The sequence below is a fragment of the Dendrobates tinctorius genome, unplaced genomic scaffold (assembly GCF_039654945.1).
Source record: "Dendrobates tinctorius isolate UK_male_01 unplaced genomic scaffold, ASM3965494v1 ptg000056l, whole genome shotgun sequence".
NCBI lineage: Eukaryota > Metazoa > Chordata > Amphibia > Anura > Dendrobatidae > Dendrobates > Dendrobates tinctorius.
The window spans coordinates 15,762,501-15,783,206 of NW_027361724.1; the positions used below are offsets into that span (position 1 = coordinate 15,762,501).

At 48.4% G+C, this 20,706-nt stretch overlaps 1 protein-coding gene across 4 annotated transcripts in view; it reads right to left on the reverse strand.

Annotated features, from left to right (window-relative positions):
• Window positions 1-20,706, reverse strand: part of MCM3AP (minichromosome maintenance complex component 3 associated protein) — a 135,712-nt gene that overhangs the window by 112,143 nt on the left and 2,863 nt on the right. For 2 of the 4 annotated variants that reach the window (XM_073577522.1, XM_073577523.1), the window contains exon 2: window positions 444-523. The exons of the other annotated variants lie outside the window; for them this stretch is intronic. The gene's annotated coding sequence lies outside the window, so the exon portion shown is untranslated. The remainder of the gene's footprint in view (window positions 1-443; window positions 524-20,706) is intronic. 4 annotated transcript variants of the gene reach the window in all.

The window sequence follows — 20,706 nt, forward strand, 5'->3', positions numbered from 1 at the left end:
CACCTTGGTTCAAAAAGTGAGATGGGTAAATCCCAGAGAATAACGACCCTCCTGCTCCTGATGCTGCTGCTTTATAGATCTCCATAAGAACATCCCAAAGCAGAAAGTGACATCCAGCCATCCAGAGCTCCAGAAATCACTTATAATGTAACACAGAAGAGGATCGCTGACAAGTCAGACGACCAGAAGAACTGCAAGGTTCAGCATTACGAGGCTGAAGTTGGCTTCTTATTCGTCCAGTTTCTTAGTTTCTTATTCGGAGCTGAAGTTGGTTTCTTATTCGTCAATTTTTTCTTTTCTGTTTTTTATATGTTTAACAACAAAAAATAAGCATCACAATAATAATATACAATGCAGCTAGGTGCCCTGATGTGAATACACTTAAAAACAGCTACAAAAGTTAAAAAATTGGCACAAAAACATGGATTTTTGTGAGTACTCACCGTAAAATCCTTTTCTCCGAGACGCTCATTGGGGGACACAGAGACTGTGGGTGTGTGCTACTGCCGTCTGGAGGCCGACACTAAGTATACAAAAAAACAAGTTAGCTCCTCCTCCGCCGCATACACCCTCGCCCCGATAGCGGGCGGAAACCAGTTTAGTGCAAAAGCAGTCGGAAAAGCTGACAGCAAATTAGCCTTACCGCATACAATTACCGTATTTTCCGCTTTGTAAGACGCACTTTTTTTCCCCCAAAATTGAGGGGAAAAAGGGGGTGCGTCTTACAAAGAGGATATACATTTGCGCTGCCACTGAGGGTACTTGCCGCGGCACTCTGTGCCCTGATGCTGCCGCTGCGCTGTCCGCCACCGCCGCGCTCCTGTCCCCCGGTGGTTTCTTCCGCCCCACCGCCGCCGCCGCGCTCTGTCCCGTTCAGCGTGGGGGGGTCTCTGTCGCTCCATGCCTGCTTTCTTCCTGGAAAATGGCCGCCGCACATGCGCAGACGGACATCTCGGCACTGAAATCTCGGGAGATGAGATTTCAGCGCTGAAATCTCATCTCCCGAGATTTCAGTGCCGAGATGTCCGTCTGCGCATGCGCGGCGGCCATTTTCCAGGAAGAAAGCAGGCATGGAGCGACAGAGACCCCCCCACGCTGAACGGGACAGAGCGCGGCGGCGGCGGTGGGGCGGAAGAAACCACCGGGGGACAGGAGCGCGGCGGTGGCGGACAGCGCAGCGGCAGCATCAGGGCACAGAGTGCCGCGGCAAGTACCCTCAGAACGGGACAGAGCGCGGCGATGGCGGCAAACACCGGGGGGACAGAGCGCGGTGGTGGCGGTAAGAACCGGGGGAGAGCGCGGCGGTGGTGGCAAGCAGGCACCGGGGGACAGCGTGGCGGTGGTGGCAAGCACTGGGGGACAGAGTGCGGCGGTGGTGGCAAGCAGGCACTGGGGGACAGAGTGCGGCGGTGGTGGCAAGCAGGCACCGGGGGACAGAGCGTGGCGGTGGTGGCAAGCATCAGGGGACAGAGGGCGGCGGCAGTAACAGACACCGGCAGCGGCACGCTGCACATCAAAACACCCCCTCATCCCAGCAGCAATGTTCCACTCCGGCCTCCTCCATCACCACCCCTGGAAAGCAATAAGACGCATGGATTATAAGATGCACCACCATTTTATTAAAAATAAAGTTTTTTTCCTATTTTTCTCCTCAAAATTTGGGGTGCGTCTTATAATCCGGAGCGTCTTATAAAGCGAAAAATACGGTATATGTCTGAAAAAAGGACCACCCTACGATAAAGAATTATACCAATCAAAAATAAACAAAAAACAACTGGCTATCAGGGTGGGTGCTGTGTCCCCTAATGAGCGTCTCGGAGAAAAGGATTTTACGGTGAGTACTCACAAAAATCCATGTTTCTCCTTCGTCTCATTGGGGGACACAGAGACTGTGGGACGTCCCAAAGCAGTCTTTGGGTGGGAGCAACTCATCAATCCACACCGCATGCCTACCTGTTCAAAGGTGTGCCACTGCTGCCTGGAGAATTTTCCTACCCAGGCTCGCATCCGACGAAGCCTGAGTATGTACATTGTAATGTTTAGAGAACGTGTGCAGGCTTGACGACGTTGCCGCCTTGCATACCTGCTCTGTCGAAGCCTGCTGCTGAAGCGCCCAAGAGGCGCCCACTGCCCGAGTCAAGTGCGCCCTTATTCCAGATGGAACCGGCGCGCCTCTAATACGGTAAGCCTCTTGAATAGTAAGGCGAATCCATCTGGCTATGGTCGACCGTGAGGCTGCGAGCCCCTTCCTGCGCCCTTCGGGGCTCACAAACAACGAGTCTGTCTGGCGAAAAGGTGCTGTCCTCGACGCATACCTCCTGAGGGCCCTCACCAGGTCCAGCGTGTGGAGCGCCTTCTCAACTCTGTGTACTGGGGCTGGACAAAATGAAAGCAAAACGATGTCCTCATTAATATGGAACGAGGACACCACCTTCGGCAGGAACGGCGGAGGTGGTCTCAAGACTACCTTATCCTTAAAAAAGGTCAAAAACAGCGCTCTACAGGATAGGGCTGCCAATTCCGAGCCCCGTTAATAGAGGTTATCGCTACCAAAAACACGACCTTCCTGGTAAGGTATGGCAATCCGACCTCCTGCGATGGCTCAAAAGGAGCTTCCTGCAGGGCACCCAGCACCAGATTAAGGTCCCAGGCGTCTAAGGGAGCTCTAAAGGGGGGCACTAAATGCGAGACCCCCTGAATGAATGTCTTGACCTGCATAATGCTAGCGATCTTTCGCTGGAACAGGACAGACAAGGCCGAGATCTGTCTCCTCAGGGAACTCGGGGCCAAACCTGCGTCCAGGCCTGACTGCAGAAAAGCCAGAATGTTGGGGACCGAGAAGGACAAAGGCGCAACCCCGTGCTCTCGACACCAGAGAAAGAAAACCTTCCAAGTACTATGATAGATCCTCGCCGAGGCCGGCTTCCGGGCGTTAACCATCGTGGCCACCACCTCACGCCCAAATCCCGCCTGGGTCAGAACCCAGGATTCAACGGCCATGCCGTCAAACACAGGGCCCCTAAGTTCGGGTGGTAGATCGGCCCCTGGGACAGTAAGTCTGGCCGTTCCGGTAGACGCCATGGCACGTCTGCGAGGAGCTGTACTAGATCCGCGTACCAAGCTCGACGGGGCCAGTCTGGAGCCAGCAGAATTGCCGGAACCCTCTCTATCTTGATCTTCCTGATTACCCTCGGGAGAAGAGGCAGAGGAGGAAACAGGTATGGGAGCCGAAACTGGCTCCATGGAAGAACCAACGCATCTGCTGCAATTGCTCGTGGGTCCTGAGACCGGGCAACAAACCTGCCAACCTTGGCGTTCTCCCTGGAGGCCAACAGATCCACGTCCGGAGTTCCCCACCGTTGGCAAATCTGCTGAAACATCTCGGGGTGCAGGGACCATTCTCCGGCCACGACCCCCTGCCGACTCAGGAAATCTGCTGCCCAATTTTCCACGCCTGGTATATGAACCGCTGAGATTACTGAGTGGTACCTCTCGGCCCAACGGAGTACATGTTCTATCTCGCGCATGGCTGCCCTGCTGCGTGTGCCTCCCTGGTGATTCATGTACGCCACTGCCGTGGCGTTGTCTGACTGGACCCTGACTGGGCGACCCACTAGCCAGTGCTGAAAATGCTGCAACGCCAACCGCACTGCTCGAATCTCCAACAAGTTGATCGGCAGAAGAGTCTCCTGGGGAGACCACTGCCCCTGTGCTGTGTGATGACGAAACACTGCTCCCCAACCGAAAAGACTCGCGTCGGTTGTGACCACCAACCATTGATCTGGAGGAAAGGGTTTCCCCTGAAGGAGAGAGGAGTCGCGCGTCCACCATTGAAGTGCCCGCCGGACCTGAAGGGACAACCTGCACTGATGGTCCAGGGAGAACAGACTCCTGTCCCATGCTGCTAAAAGAGCATGCTGCAGGGGGCGAAGATGAAACTGCACAAACGGAATTGCTTCTATTGCTGCTACCATCCTCCCTAGAACCCTCATCCCAAATCGAATCGTGTGAGGGCCTGGCTGCTGAAGACTCCGAACTCCCTGCCGGAGCGCCTGGGCCTTGTTTTGAGGGAGAATTACCAACCCCTGGGAAGTGTCGAAAATCATCCCTAGGAATGAAATCCTCTGAGCCGGGGTAAGAGATGACTTCTTCCCATTTACTAACCATCCCAGGCGGGATAGAGTATCCAGCGTGATGCTGACATTCTCCTCGCATGCTTGAAAGGACGGCCCTTTCACTAAAAGGTCGTCCAAGTATGGCAGCACTACTATACCCCAAGAATGAAGAATGGCCATAACGACCGCCATTACCTTCGTGAATACCCTGGGTGCCGTGGCCAACCCGAATGGCAGAGCCACAAACTGGAAATGTCGGCCATTGATCGCAAAACGAAGGAACTTCTGATGCGGGGGAAAAATAGGGATGTGCAGGTAGGCATCCTGATCATCGATTGAGGCCAAATACTCTCCCTGCTCCATGGCCGATATCACTGACCGGAGGGATTCCATCCGAAAGTGCCTGACTCTGATGAACCTGTTTAGGAGCTTTAGGTCCAAAACCGGTCTTACTGTTCCGTCCTTCTTGGGGACCGCGAACAGGTTGGAATAAAATCCCTGGGCCTCTTCGCCCTCTGGTACCGGGACAATGACCCCGTTGCCCAGAAGAGTCCTGATGGCACCTAGCAACGCCTCTGCCCGGGATTCCGATTTGGGAAGCCGGGAATGAAAAAATCTCTTTGGAGGGTGTCCGATAAACTCTATCTTGTACCCGAATGACACCAATTCCGCCACCCATGCGTCGTGTGCCACCTTGACCCAGACGTGGCGGAACCTGAGCAGACGACCGCCTACTCTGCTGTCCTCGGGTACCTGATGCCTCAAGTCATTTTGCTGAGGGCCTCTGGGACCTAGCTCCCCTTGACCTGGGTGGACGGCCCCGCATCCTCCCCAGCGGGTTGGCTCTATACGTGACCTGGCGCTCTCTGTCTTGGTTGTGACGAGCTGGGGCAGTAGAACCGGCCGCTGTTGCCCATCCTGGGGCGTGAAATGCTCGAAAGCACGCCTGCGGTTGACGAAAGGGCGGTCTACTCTTCTGCTGTGGGAGAAAGCTACTCTTTCCCCCTGTGGCATCTGAAATAAGCTTGTCTAGCTTCTCTCCAAAAAAGCCGATTACCCTGATATGGCAGGGATGTTAACGATTTTTTAGAAATCGAATCAGCCCACCATAGCCTTAGCCACAAGGCTCTCCTAATGGCGATAGCGTTTGCTGCCGCTAGCGCCGCGCAATTAGCCGCATCCAAGGATGCATTAATTAGATAGTCACTTGCCATCGCGATCTGATTTGCTATCTCAGACACCTCTACCGGCAAGTCTCCGTCCTGCAGGACTCTATTCAAAGATTCTGACCACAACATCATGGCCTTGGCCACCCATGTCGCTGCGAATGAAGGCAAAAGCGCTGATCCCGATGCCTCATACACCGAGCGGGCTAAACCTTCTATGAGCCGATCCATGGGCTCCTTAATGGAAGAACCACTAGGCACCGACAACAACGATCTTGAGGCCAGGCGTGACACTGGGGGATCCACAATCGGAGATTCCGCCCAACTTTTACAGAACTCTGGTGTGGACGGGTACCTTGTCTCTAGCGTTTTTTGTCCTGAAAAACGCTTGTCTGGGTGTTCCCTGTGCCGCTGCACCGTGTCCTCGAATTCTGGATGAGTGCTAAACACCCTATGTGGGCGCCTGGCCTTCTTAAAAGATATCTTATGCCCTGCGGTCAGGGAGACATCCTCCTCAATACCAAGAGTTTGATTGACGGCCTCAATGAGACTGTCTACCGTCTCCCGACACCCGGGGGTATCCAGATCCAAGGATTCCTGCCTGTCCTCATCCGAACTTTGCTCGCTCCCAGACAATGGTGACGGTGAGCGAGACGCCGCACTCACGGATGCCGAAGCACCGGAGGGGCCCGGAGACGCCCTATGGGCTCTTTCCCTGTACGTCTCCTTAGAGAGGGTGCGGCCCCTGCAGGCCGGCGGCTCATGTGAGGTGGATGAACCTTCCCAAACCGGTGAGCCGTTGTCTCTACCCCTATCCGGGGCCTGAAGGGTCTCGATCGCCTTCGTAAGTGAAGCCATAGACCGAGACAGTGATAACGCCCATTCCGGGGGATCCGACCCCCTGGGCTCCGTTGGAGGGGAGGACTCCTGGGCGCGTTCGGAACTACAGCCCTCACATATTTTAACAGTCTGCGGTCGCGGGAACACAGCCCCACAGGAAACGCATGCGGTATAAAGGAAAGTGTGTTTCTTCCCCTTTCCAGACATACTTGCAGAAAAAACAGCCAGAAAATTTTTTATTTTTTTTTATATCATATGAGTATGAGGAGAAGGAGGACAACCTGCCCTAGTGTGCCAAGACGGGGTTGCACTTACCTGGGCTCCTGCTGTCTCCCCGTGCTCCTGTGCTACTGCTGCTCGCTCCCAGCTGCTGGTCTCCCTGGGTAGGCTGCGATGCTTCCTGACCGCAGCCTACCCCATCCTGAAGCCGGGGCCTCCATTTTATCCAGCGCCCGCCCAGTACCCGGGGGCGGCGCTGGATCTGACGTCGCGTCAGGGGGCGGGCTCCGGATCTGACGTCACGTTGGGGGGCGGGCCTCCCCCGCGGCCTAGGCCGAAGCCGCGGGCTAAATTTAGGCACTGCCCGCCCGCCGGCGCCGGGAGGCAGGCCTCCCCCGCGGCCTAGGCCGAAGCCGCGGGCTAAATTTAGGCACTACCCGCCTGCCGGCGCCGGGGGGCGGGCCTCCCCCGCGGCCTAGGCCGAAGCCGCGGGCTAAATTTGAGCCCCGCCCGCCGGAGCTGGCGCTCTATATTGGCGCCTCACCTACCCCGCGAGCTCCTTCCCCAGCCTGGCCACTGCAGAGAGACGTGGCAGGCTGACCAGGGAGGAAGGAGGGGAAAACGACCGCCGAGGATCTGCCCAAGGTAAGTGCGGGGGCCTCCTGCTCTGCCCGCAGGCAGGAGAGGGGAGCCGGCTCCAGCATCTGGAGTGTTCGTCGCAGCCCTGGCCTGGAACCTCCCGCTGCCCAGGAGCCCTTCTTACCCTGAGGTAACCCGTCTTCGGACGGTGCAGGCACCCTAGCTCCGTCAGCCTTGTCTGGGCGAGGAGAGGGACCGTCCGCCACCACGCAGTACCGTTGCCTAGCGTTGGTGCAGCAGTGGGGACGCACAGACTAGTCTTGTGCCTCTGTGCAAGCCCATGGTTTCGCTACCTAGGGGTGGACAGGGCTAAGTCTGGCATATTGTCCCACGTCGCGGGAGAGGAAACGTGCAGGGACACTCGCACGTGGTCGCCCGTTGATGGTTTGGGGAAATCGGATCCTTTCAATAGGATGCGTTGCCCCTGTCATATCTTCTTAAAAGAAAAAAGAAAAAATAGATGTCTGGGGAAAAGTCCCAGAGATGTCCCTCGGTGCGGGAAAGGATACGCGGAGGCGATACTCGTGCGTGCTCGCCCGTTGATGTTTGGGGGAGATCGGACCCTTTCAATGGGGTCCATCGCCCCTGTCTCCTCTTCATAGCAAGAAAATGTTAAAAAAAAAAAAATAGTCTGGAGAGACCCACACTGCGTGTGCCTCCATCAGACACTTAAGCAAAAACTGGTTTCCGCCCGCTATCGGGGCGAGGGTGTATGCGGCGGAGGAGGAGCTAACTTGTTTTTTTTGTATACTTAGTGTCGGCCTCCAGACGGCAGTAGCACACACCCACAGTCTGTGTCCCCCAATGAGACGAAGGAGAAATGGACATCAAAATGGGCAACGAAAGGCGTTAATGAAAGGGTTAAATGACTTTGGGCCACTGATATCACCCAGGTACCTCCAGCCAGGTCCAAATGGGTTCTGCGCATCAGAATTGGCATCAAAGTGGGCAAACAGCCAATTTTCGCAGATTTGCATAAGTAACTGATGTTTTTAACCCCTTAACCCCCAAGGGTTTGCACGTTAATGACCAGGCCAATTTTTACAATTCTCATCATTGTCCCTTTATGAGGTAATAACTCCGGAACGCTTCAACGGGTCTTGGCGATTCTGAGAGTGTTTTTTCGTGACATATTGTACTTCACGTTAGTGGAAAAAATTTCTTCGATATAACTTGCGTTTGTGTAAAAAAAACGGAAATTTGGTGAAAATCTGGAAATTTGTTGCAATTTTCAAACTTTGAAATTTTAGGCCTTTAACCCCTTTCTGCCATATGACATACTATTCCATCCATATGCCCTGGACGTTTCCTAGGACGGGATAGTATGTCATAGCCGATCAGCGGCGCTCACACGGGGAGCGCCGCTGATCGCGACCGGGTATCAGCTGATTATCACAGCAGACACCCGGCACTATGTGCCAGGGGCGGTCATAGACCGCCCCCAGCATATTAACCCCCGGCACACTGCGATTAAACATGATCGCAGTGTATCGGGGGCATAAGGAAGAATCGCGCAGGGTGCTCGCGCTGCAACGAGGCGGCGGTTGAGAAAGCGTCCTCAGTGCCTGTCAGATCGCTGATCTAACACAGTCGACTGCAAAGTGTCAGATAAGCGATCTGACACTTTACAGTGATGTCCCCCCCAGGACAATATAATAAAGTGTAAAAAAAAAAATCATGTATAAAAATAATTTATAAAAAATTCCTAAATAAATTAAAAAAAGAAAAATTCCCTAATAAATTTGTTTTTTTGTAAATAAAAAAACAATAAAAATACACATTTAGTATCGCCGCGTCCGTAACGACCCACCCTATAAAACTGTCCCACTAGTTAACCCCTTTAGTGAACCCCTTAGAAAAAAACAAAAAAAAAAACAATGCTTTATCATACCGCTGAACAAAAAGTGCAGTAACACGCGATCAAAAAGACGTATATAACCATGGTACCGCTGAAAACGTCATCTTGTTCCCCAAAAACGAGCCACCATACAGCATCATCAGCGAAAAAATAAAAAAAGCTATAGCTCGCAGAATAAAGCGATGCAAAAATAATTATTTTTTATAAAAAATTGTTTTTATTGTATAAAAGCGCCAAAATATAAAACAATGATATAAATGAGGTATCGCTGTAATCGTACTGACCCGAAGAATAAAACTGCTTTATCAATTTTACCGCACGCAGAAATCCTAGTTTTTGCTCATTCTGCGTCCCAAAAATCGGAATAAAAAGCGATTACAAAATGACACGTGACCGAAAATGGTATTAATAAAAACGTCAACTCGTCCTGCAAAAAATAAGACCTCACATGACTCGGTGGGTCAAAATATGGAAAAATTATAGCTCTCAAACTGTGGTGATGCAAAAACTTTTATCTCCCCCTTAGTTAGGGAAAAATAATGAAATTAAGAAAAAAGGATTTATTTCCATTTTCCCATTAGGGCTAGGGTTAGGGCTGGGTTAGGGCTAGGGGTGTGTTGAGGTTGGGGCTGGAGTTAGAATTGGGGGGTTTCCACTGTTTAGGCACATCAGGGGCTTTCCAAACGCAACATGGCGTCTGATCTCAATTCCAGCCAATTCTGCGTTGAAAAAGTCAAACGGTGCTCCTTCCCTTCCAAGCTCTGCCATGCGCCCAAACAGTGTTTTACCCCCACATATGGGGTATCAGCCTACTCAGGACAAATTGCACAACAACTTTTGGGGTCCAATTTCTCCTGTTACCCTTGGAAAAATAAAAAAATTGGGGGCAAAAATATCATTTTTGTGGAAAAAAATGATTTTATTTTTATGGCTCTACGTTATAAACTTCTGTGAAGCACTTGAGGGTTCAAAGTGCTCACCACACATCTAGATAAGTTCCTTGGGGGTCTAGTTTCCAAAATGAGGTCACTTGTAGTAGGCACATCAGGGGCTCTCCAAAGGCACCATGACACCCGCAGACCATTCCATCAAAGTCTGCATTCCAAAATGTCACTACTTCCCTTCCGAGCCCCAACGTGTGTCCATACAGTAGTTTTCTCCCACATATGGGATATCAGCGTACGGAGGACAAATTGGACAACAACTATTGGGGTAAAATTTCTCCTGTTACCCTTGGGAAGATAAAAAAATTGGGGACTAAAAGATCATGTTTGAAAAAAATATGATTTTTTTATTTTCATGCCCGGGCGTTATAAACTTCTGTGAAGCATTTGGGGGTTCAAAGTGCTCACCACACATCACCACTGTTTAGGCACATCAGGGGCTCTCCAAACGCAACATGGCGTCCGATCTCAATTCCAGCCAAAATAGTCAAATGGCGCTGCTTCCCTTCCGAGCTCTGCCATGCGCCCAAATAGTGGTTTACCCCCACATATGGGTTATCAGCGTACTCAGGACAAATTGCACAATTACTTTTAGGGTCCTGTTACCCTTGAGAAGATAAAAATTGGGGGTGAAAAGATCATTTTTGTGGAAAAAACATGATTTTTTAATTTTACAGCTGTACCTTATAAACTTCTGTGAAGTCCTTGGGGGTTCAAAGCTCTCACCACACATCTGGATAAGTTCCTTGGGGGTCTAGTTTCTAAAATGGTGTCATTTGTTGGGGGGTTTCCATTGTTTAGGCACATCAGGGGCTCTCTAAACGCGACATGGCGTCCGATCTCAATTCCAGCCAATTTTGCATTGAAAAAGTCAAACGGAGCGCTTTCCCATCCATGCTCTGCCATGCGCCGAAACAGTGGTTCCCCCCCACATATGGGGCATCAGCCTACTCAGGACAAATTGCACAATAACTTTTGCAGTCCAAATTCTCCTGTTACCCTTGGAAAAATAAAAAAAATGGACCTGAAGTAATTTTTTTGTTGAAAAAAAAAGTTAAATGATCTTTTTTTTAAAACATTCAAAAAATTCCTGTGAAGCACTTGAAGGGTTAATGAACTTCTTGAATGTGGTTTTGAGCACCTTGAGGGGTGCAGTTTTTAAAATGGTGTCACTTTTGGGTATTTTCTATCATATAGACCCCTCAAAGTGACTTCAAATGTGCTGTGGTCCCCAAAAAAAAAAAAAAAAAAAAAAAAATGGTGTTGTAAAAATGAGAAATCGATGGTCAACTTTTAACCCTTATAACTTCCTAACAAAAAAAAAATTGGGGCTCCAAAATTGTGCTGATGTAAAGTAAATATGTGGGAAATGTTACTTATTAAGTATTTTGTGTGCCATGTCTCTGATTTAAGGTCATGAAAATTCAAAGTTGGAAAATTGTGACATTTTCAAAATTTTTGCCAAATTTCCGTTTTTTTCACAAATAAACTCAAGTTAGATCAAAGAAATTTTACCACTAACATGAAGTACAATATGTCACGAGAAAACAATGTCAGAATCACCAGGATCCATGGAAGCGTTTCAGAGTTATGACCTCATAAAGGGACAGTGGTCAGAATTGTAAAAATTGGCCCGGTCATGAACGTGCAAACCACCCTTGGGGGTTAAGGGGAATGTGTTGTCTTCACACATAAAAGTCCAATCCACACAAGTTCATATAACTTCAGTGCATATAATTAGTATCCATTTCACCATTTGCAGAATATATATTATACGGCATCCTTCATTTTACAGAAACTAAAACACGCCAGTCTGACTAGTTCCCGTGAGTGTCTATGCGCCGTATCTAAGACTCTATTCACACAGCATTACATGTTGCAGGCACTACACATGCTAGTCCTCCTCTGACTAGTTCCCATGGGTGTCTTGCACTGCTGTATCACAGTCTCTTTACTCACACAGTCGTACACAGTCCAGGATATCCTCCGGATCACAGCCGGGCATCATATCCACCTGTTTTCCAATCGTTACACACGTCAGTCTTTTTTCGAGCACAGGACATCCACCTCTGGGCACAGGACTGTCCACATCCAAGACCAGTCACCGTGGACGACTTGCATCTCTGTGTACACTGTGGGTTGCCAGGCCCCACTCTGGCCCTGACACATCTGAAACTCCCTAAGCACTCACTCAGTCCTCACTAACCCTTTCCTGCAGGACTTTTATCACAGAAACCTGTGGCTTTCAGCCACAAGGAAAACATGGGTCCAGAATGGAACAGACTGCACAAACTAATATCCTGCAGCCTGCTCCACACACAACATCCAGAGCAGGTTTTCCCTACATTCTCTGCCTTGGCCACTAACATGTCCAAGACTAACACTTACACAGCTATGCCCGTGACTGCCATGCACACCTATGGCCTTCATACGCCTCCGTGCATATCCTGGGGACACTTCACAGTGACCCCTACCTGTGACAATGGTCACACTGCTTCACCATTGCAATCCCAGCTACGCCTGAGACCGCGATGCATTCCCATAGCCTCAATACGCCACCGTGCGTATCCTGGGGGAAACAAACAGACCCCCTAGCTGTAACAGGGGTCACTACCTCACAAAAAAAATATATACACACACACACACACACACACACACACTGCGGCTGGCCTACATGGGCTATACACAGAGCGGTCGCAGTATATATACACACAGTGGTATAACCTATTATTACGTACACACTGCAGTCGCAGTTTCACCTATATAATGTATATAGACTGCTGTACATACATTATATAGGTGATACTGCGGTAATCGCAGTATCATTCATATTGTATATATACAGTACATAATACATATGCACATTAGATAGGTCAAACTGCAAATGCTGTATATACAATATATAGGTGATACTGTGATTTCAGTGTATAGTTACAGTATAATATATACAGTATATATATATATATATATATATATATATATATATATATATATATACACACACACACATATACACACACAGTACAGACCAAAAGTTTGGACACACCTTCTCATTCAAAGAGTTTTCTTTATTTTTATGACTATCAAAATTGTAGATTCACTCTGAAGGCATCAAAACTATGAATTAACACATGTGGAATTATATAATTAACAAAAAATTGTGAAACAATTGAAAATATGTCTTATATTTTAGGTTCTTCAAAGTAGCCACCTTTTGCTTTGATTACTGCTTTGCACACTCTTGGCATACTCTTGATGAGCTTCAAGAGGTAGTCACCGGAAATGGTTTTCATTTCACAGGTGTGCCCTGTCAGGTTTAATAAGTGGGATTTTTTGCCTTATAAATGGGGTTGGGACCATCAGTTGTGTTGTGCAGAAGTCTGGTGGATACACAGCTGATAGTCCTACTGAATAGACTGCTAGAATTTGTATTATGGCAAGAAAAAAGCAGCCAAGTAAAGAAAAACGAGTGGCCATCATTACTTTAAGAAAGGAAGGTCAGTCAGTCCGAAAAATTAGGAAAACTTTGAAAGTGTCCCCAAGTGCAGTGGCAAAAACCATCAAGCACTAAAAAGAAACTGGCTCACATGAGACCGCCCCAGGAAAGGAAGACCAAGAGTCACCTCTGCTGCGGAGAATAAGTTCATCCGAGTCACCAGCCTCAGAAATCGCAGGTTAACAGCAGCTCAGATTAGATTCCAGGTCAATGCCACACAGAGTTCTAGCAGCAGACACATCTCTACAACAACTATTAAGAGGAGACTTTGTACAGCAGGCCTTCATGGTAAAATAGCTGCTAGGAAACCACTGCTAAGGACAGGCAACAAGCAGAAGAGACTTGTTTGGGCTAAAGAACACAAGGAATGGACATTAGACTAGTGGAAATCTGTGCTTTGTGCTGAAGAGTTCAAATTTGAGATCTTTGGTTCCAACCACCGTGTCTTTGTGCGACGCAGAAAAGGTGAACGGATGGACTCTGCATGCCTGGTTCCCACCGTGAAGCATGGAGGAGGAGGTGTGATGGTGCTTTGCTGGTGACACTGTTGGGGATTTAATCAAAATTGAAGGCATACTGAACCAGCATGGCTACCACAGCATCTTGCAGCGGCATGCTATTCCATCCGGTTTGCGTTTAGTTGGACCATCATTTATTTTTCAACAGGACAATGACCCCAAACACATCTCCAGGCTGTGTAAGGGCTATTTGACCAAGAAGGAAAGTGATGGGGTGCTACGCCAGATGACCTGGCCTCCACAGTCACCAGACTGGAACCCAATCGAGATGGTTTGAAAGCAAAAGGTGGCTACTTTGAATAACCTAGAATATAAGACATACTTTCAGTTGTTTCACACTTTTTTTTGTTAATTATATAATTCCACATGTGTTAATTCATAGTTTTGATGCCTTCAGAGTGAATCTACAATTTTCATAGTCATGAAAATAAAGAAAACTCTTTGAGTGAGAAGGTGTGTCCAAACTTTTGGTCTGTACTGTATATATATATATATATATATATATATATATATATATATATATATATATAACCTATAAAACATATATACACATATGAGAAAACAAAAAACACAAATATCCTAAAATAAAAAATTAAACCGCGAATAATGCATAAAGGTAATAATAATAATAATAAGGGTATTTAGTAAACATAATTTTGATCAAAAGAATGTACAAGCCACCCCGCCACGTCAAGACAACCCTTGTGGGACAGTCCCTACTCTAGTATTTTAAACCTTTCCACTTGCCAAGTGACGTGAATGTGAACAAGGATCGAGGGACTGAACCACTAGTAAAAATATAGGCCAGACAGGAAGGATTTCACAGCTCAGAAAGAGGGCGGTCACACCCTTATATGCACAATGAAATGAATAAAAAACTGAAGTCTGAACTGAGAAAGTAAGTTAATGTGTATGCACAATGTAAGTGCATATTAACACATGACCATTACACAGAGAAAACAAAAAACACAAATATCCTAAAATTGAAAAATAAACTGTGAATAATGCATAAAGGTAATAAAAATACTAATACCCTTATTATTATTACCTTTATGCATTATTCGTGTCAGGACCCTGTCAGCGTCGGCAAACTACCACGCCGAGCAGGGTGACTTACCCCCACTATGGGAGAGCGCGGGGTCCAATACAGTAGTGACGGTTCAAGCAGACAGGACATGCGGCACTGAAAATAGTAAGGAGTCCCAGGACCTAGATCATGTGACTGCAGGGGGCGGGCTTAGCGGCCTACTGCTGCAGATGATAAAATGTACCTACAGCAGGGAAACTGTAGTAGAGGAAAACGCAGGTCAGACAAGCGAGGGTTCGTACACGGAGAGGGCTGTGCGGTACCAGAGGGACGAGCAGAGAATAGTCAAGTCACAGGCAGAGGGTCATACACAGAGAGGTAGCGCAGTACAAGAGGGACAGGCAGAACTTGTAACAGGGACAGAACCGGATCAAAACCATCAAGTAAGCAAGATATCAGGCACACGTACGCACGAGGTCAACTAACTCAGCCGAGGGCAGGAGTATAACTGACACCGGACCTAGGTCAAGTGAGCATTAAACAGCCGCCCTCTGCCAGAGAGAGGCAGAAACAATTAACCCCTGTCTGACCAGGACCGGCTAAAGACAAAGCCCATCCTGGATCATGACAGTACCCTCCTCTCAATGGGGGGCCACTGGACTCCCGGGTCTCTCAGGATACTTGGCGTGAAAGGCCCGGACCAACCGATCCGCATGAACCAATCGAGCAGGAACCCACGACCGGTCTTCAGGACCGTAGCCTTTCCAATGTACAAGATAGTGAAGGGCACGACGGACCAACCTAGAGTCAACAATTCGTTCCACCTCGTACTCAGACTGCCCGTCTACCAAAACCGGTGGTGGGGAAGACGATGATCCCTCCCCACAGGACCTCACAGGTCTCAAAAGGGCCCTATGTAAAACATTGGGGATCCGTAGAGATGGCAGGAGACGCAACCGAAAAGCCACCGGGTTAACCGCTTCGGTAATTTCATAGGGACCAATAAACTTAGGGCCAAGCTTCACAGAGGGGACCTTGAGCCTTATATTCTTGGTAGATAACCATACCTTATCCCCAATCTGGAACACCGGCCCCGCGGACCGTTTTTGGTCTGCAAAAAAATTATATTTATCCTGGGCCTTCGTAATGTTACTCTGGACCTCCCGCCATACCTCCCCCAACCGCTGGATAGTCTCATCCGCCCCAGGACACCCAGAGTCAAACGGGAAAACTCTCCGAAATGAGGATGAAACCCATAGTTGCAGAAAAAGGGAAATGTACCCGTAGACTGGTTAACGCGGTTATTAAACGCAAACTCGGCCAAAGGTAATGCAGTACACCAATCATCCTGTCGGGCTGAGGTCAAGCAACGCAGAATTTGCTCCAGAGACTGATTGGTCCGCTCGGTCTGCCCATTAGTCTCCGGATGGTAAGCGGATGAAAAGGACAGACCAATAACCAACCTCTTACAAAATGCCCTCCAAAATCTGGAAACAAATTGTACTCCTCTATCAGACACCACATTCAAGTGTACCCCATGCAACCGCACCACATGCTCAACAAACAATCTGGACAACGCTTCCGCATTAGGTAGAGCTGCCAAAGGTACAAAATGTGCCTGCTTACTAAACCTGTCCACCACAACCCAAACGACGGTATTACCCTTGGAGGGGGGAAGGTTGGTGATAAAATCCATGGACAAAGGAGTCCATGGTCTCTCAGGAATTGGCAGTGGTACCAATTCCCCGGCCGGCCGGATATGGGGGTTTTCGCACGGGCACAAACATCACACGCAGACACATATTCCCCAACATCAGAGGCTAAAGAAGACCACCAGAATATTCTAGCAATGGCCTTCCGGGTAGCCGAATTCCCTGGATGTCCACCCAGAACTGAGTCATGGAACTCCCGGAGGACCTTGAGACGAAACTGAGCTGGTACGAAAAGTTTATCCACCGGCTTAGCTGGAGGTGCAAGAGACTGGGCTTCACGAATCTCCCGTTCCAACATATTAGAAATACCTGCCACCACCACCCCGGGCTGAAGAATGGAGGATGGAGGTTCGGGAGGGGAAACCGGATCTAGACTGCTCGACAAGGCATCAGCTCTGACATTTTTGGATCCTGGCCGAAAAGTGATAGAGAAGTGGAATCGGGAAAAAAAAAAAAGTGACCATCTAGCCTGTCTAGGAGTCAACCTTTTAGCTGTCTCAATGTAAGCTAGGTTCTTGTGGTCTGTAATTACGGTTATAGGATGGACAGCCCCCTCCAAAAAATGCCTCCATTCTTCAAAGGCCAACTTCCCGGCCAGAAGTTCTCGATTCCCAACATCATAGTTTCTCTCCGCAGGGGAGAATTTCTTCGAGAAAAAGGCGCAAGGTCTCAAATTAGTCAAAGTGGCTGGTCCCTGGGACAATACCGCCCCCACCCCCACCTCTGAGGCATCTACCTCAACAATAAATGGTTCAGACGGGTCCGGTTGAATAAGAACCGGAGCAGACATGAAATATTTTTTTAAACACTGAAACGCCGCTATCGCTGCGGCTGACCAATTCTCGAAATCGGCACCCTTTTGAGTCATGTCTGTGAGGGGTTTAACCACCAGTGAGAACCCCCTTATAAATTTGCGATAATAATTGGCGAATCCTAGGAAACGCTGCAGAGCTTTTAAATCACAAGGTTGGACCCAATCGACAATGGCCTGCACCTTATTAGGATCCATGCGATACCCCTCAGCAGACACAATGAAGCCAGAAAAGACAGTTCCTGTACAAAAAATAAACATTTCTCTAGTTTAGCAAAGAGACAGTTCTTGCGAAGCCTTTGGAGGGCTGCTCGAATATGACCAATGTGAGCCTGTTTATCAGGAGAGTAGATCAGTATGTCAAACAAATACACCACCATAAAACGTCCAATAAAATCAGAGAACACGTGATTTATGAAATTTTGGAAGACCGCTGGAGCATTGGTCAGACCAAAAGACATGACCAAATTTTCAAACAACCCTTGAGTAGTGAGAAAAGCAGTTTTCCACTCATCTCCTTCCCGGACTCGGATAAGGTTATACGCTCCCCGTAGATCTAATTCCGAAAACCACTTAGCTCCGGACAACTGGTTATACAAATTAGGATAAAGTGGGAGGGGATACGTATTTCTCACAGTTATCTTATTTAACTCTCGAAAATCGAGGCATGGGCGTAAACCACCTTTTTTTTTCTTTACAAAAAAGAACCCCGCCCCCATGAGAGAGACAGAAGGATGAATGTGTCCCTTACGGAGACTCTCGGAAATGTATGCCTTCATAGCAGCCCATTCGGGACCCGAAAGGTTATATAAGCGGGCCTTGGGCAATTTAGCACCTGGAACCAGGTCAATGGCACAATCAAATGGGCGGTGTGGTGGTAAAACCTCAGACTCTTTTTCGGATAAAACGTCCGTATAGTCTTTTAGGTACTCCGGAATACCTTCCAGACACACGGACGACACAGACACAGTAGCAAGACATTTTTCAGAACAATAGGGACCCCATTTAACAATGTCCCGAGATTCCCAATTGATCATGTAATTGATTATGTAATTGATTATGTAATTGTAACCAGGGGAAGCCCAACACCAGTCCCGCAGGCAGGTTGTCCATAACAAAGCATGAAATATGTTCCTGGTGCAAGGAACTCACTTTAAGGAGAAACTCCTCTGTAAGAAATATGACATCATCCTTAGCCAGTGGTGTTTTGTCAATGGCAACAACATGGATAGGAGTCTCCAGCCTAACTGTCCCTAACTTACACCTGGACACCAAGTCAGAGTAAATAAAGTTCAACGACGATCCACAATCCACGAAAGCAGAAGTGGGTGTGGAGACACTCCCACAACAAAGTTCCACTTGCAATAACATTTTTGAAAATGGAGAAAAAGGTACCTGAGAGCCTGGGTGACCTCCACGACAATCACCCGGGCTCAGTCGCTTGCTGGTCAGTGGACAGGAGGGGAAATCCTTTTTCCAATGTCCGGAATCACCACAGTGAAAACAGCATTTTCCCAAGTGCCGTTGTCTCTTTTCTTTCTCCTTGACGTCGAAGGTTCCCATCTCCATGGTTTCCAAAGTAGGACTGGCTCCCCTTCCTTGGGAAAATAACGGGGTTTCAATCTGCATCACTCCCCTGGCCCGTAGCCCAGGGCTGTGGAGTCGGTAAGCCAAACCTGCGACTCCGACTCCTCAATTTCCCTTACACCGACTCCGACTCCAACTCCGACTCCGACTCCACGACTCCGACTCCCACACATATTGCTTATATTTAAGTGAAAAATTTATTGTAGTACAATGTGAACCTCAGACATTTAATCATTTTTATGATCCAATAATCAAGATATTTAGATAGAACAGAATATATATTGGTGTACTACCCGGTTTTCATTCTTTTTGGTACAGATACGATATGGATAGACAGATATGGATAAATGGATATATAGATAGAGCAGATTTCTAATCTGCTTTTGCTATTGAAAACATTATCTATGAGCTCAAAAACCTTTCAGGTGATGCAGTTTTTTAAAAACATGATCAGCTTTTGCAGCTGAAAAACGTATCCTCAAAAAACACAGGAAAAACACTGTGCGTGAATGTAGCCTTAGATCAGGAATAGAACAGTCATTTATAGGACATTTAATAACTTTCCCAAACTCCTATAAAAAAAATATTCAGCACATCCTGCATTGAATTACTGTACCCAATTTATTATATATTTTAGGAGTCGGAGTCGGTCCATTTTATACCGACTCCAACTCCGACTCCACCAAAATGAGCACCGACTCCGACTCCACGACTCCGACTCCACAGCCCTGCCGTAGCCTGTGATCCATTCGGACGGCTTGTGTCATAGCGTCCTCCAGGGAATCAGACGGAGGGTGGAGAGCCAAGGTATCCTTCAGACAGGCCTCTCCGGAACAAACCCCAGAGGGCGGCATCTTTCCAGCAGACCTCAGCATCCCAGCGTCTGAACTCTGAGCAAAACCACTCGGCTGAGTGCTTCCCCTGGCACACACTCATCACCCTGTCCTCAGCCATACGCATCCGATCAGGCTCATCATAAATATGCCCCAGGGCCTCAAAAAATGCATCCACAGTCATACGCTCAGGGGCAGTGGTCGGAAGGGAGAAAGTCCAAGCCTGGGGAGCTCCCCTTAACAGAGACATAATGACCCCCACTCTCTGACTTTCATCCCCAGAAGAGTGTGGTCTCAATGAAAAAAAAAAAAAAGCTTACAGCTCTCCTTGAACACTTGGAATTCCCTTTTATCTCCAGAAAAGGTATCTGGTAACTCAACTGGAGACTCAGGGGAAATTAATGTAACATCACGAGCCCCCGATGATAAAACCCCCTGCACAGTGTCAGCGATCATCTGCTGAGACTGAGCCAGGACGAGTTGTTCCCCCAAGAGTCTCTGAGACATCTGAGTCAGGAGCTTTACCTGCTCAGAAACAGCATGCATAGGATCCATCACACACACACACACACAGGAGAAAGGGAGCAGAGGAAAAAAAAATGGTAACGGTCAGTTATAATGTCAAGACTCAAATGTCAGGACCCTGTCAGCGTCGGCAAACTGCCACGCCGAGCAGGATGACTTACCCCCACTATGAGAGAGCGCGGGGTCCAATACAGTAGTGACGGTTCAAGCAGACAGGACATGCGGCACTGAAAATAGTAAGGAGTCCCAGGACCTAGATCATGTGACTGCAGGGGGAGGGGCTTAGCGTGCTACTGCTGCAGATGATAAAATGTACCTACAGCAGGGAAACTGTAGTAGAGGAAAACGCAGGTCAGACAAGCGAGGGTTCGTACACGGAGAGGGCTGTGTGGTACCAGAGGGACGAGCAGAGAATA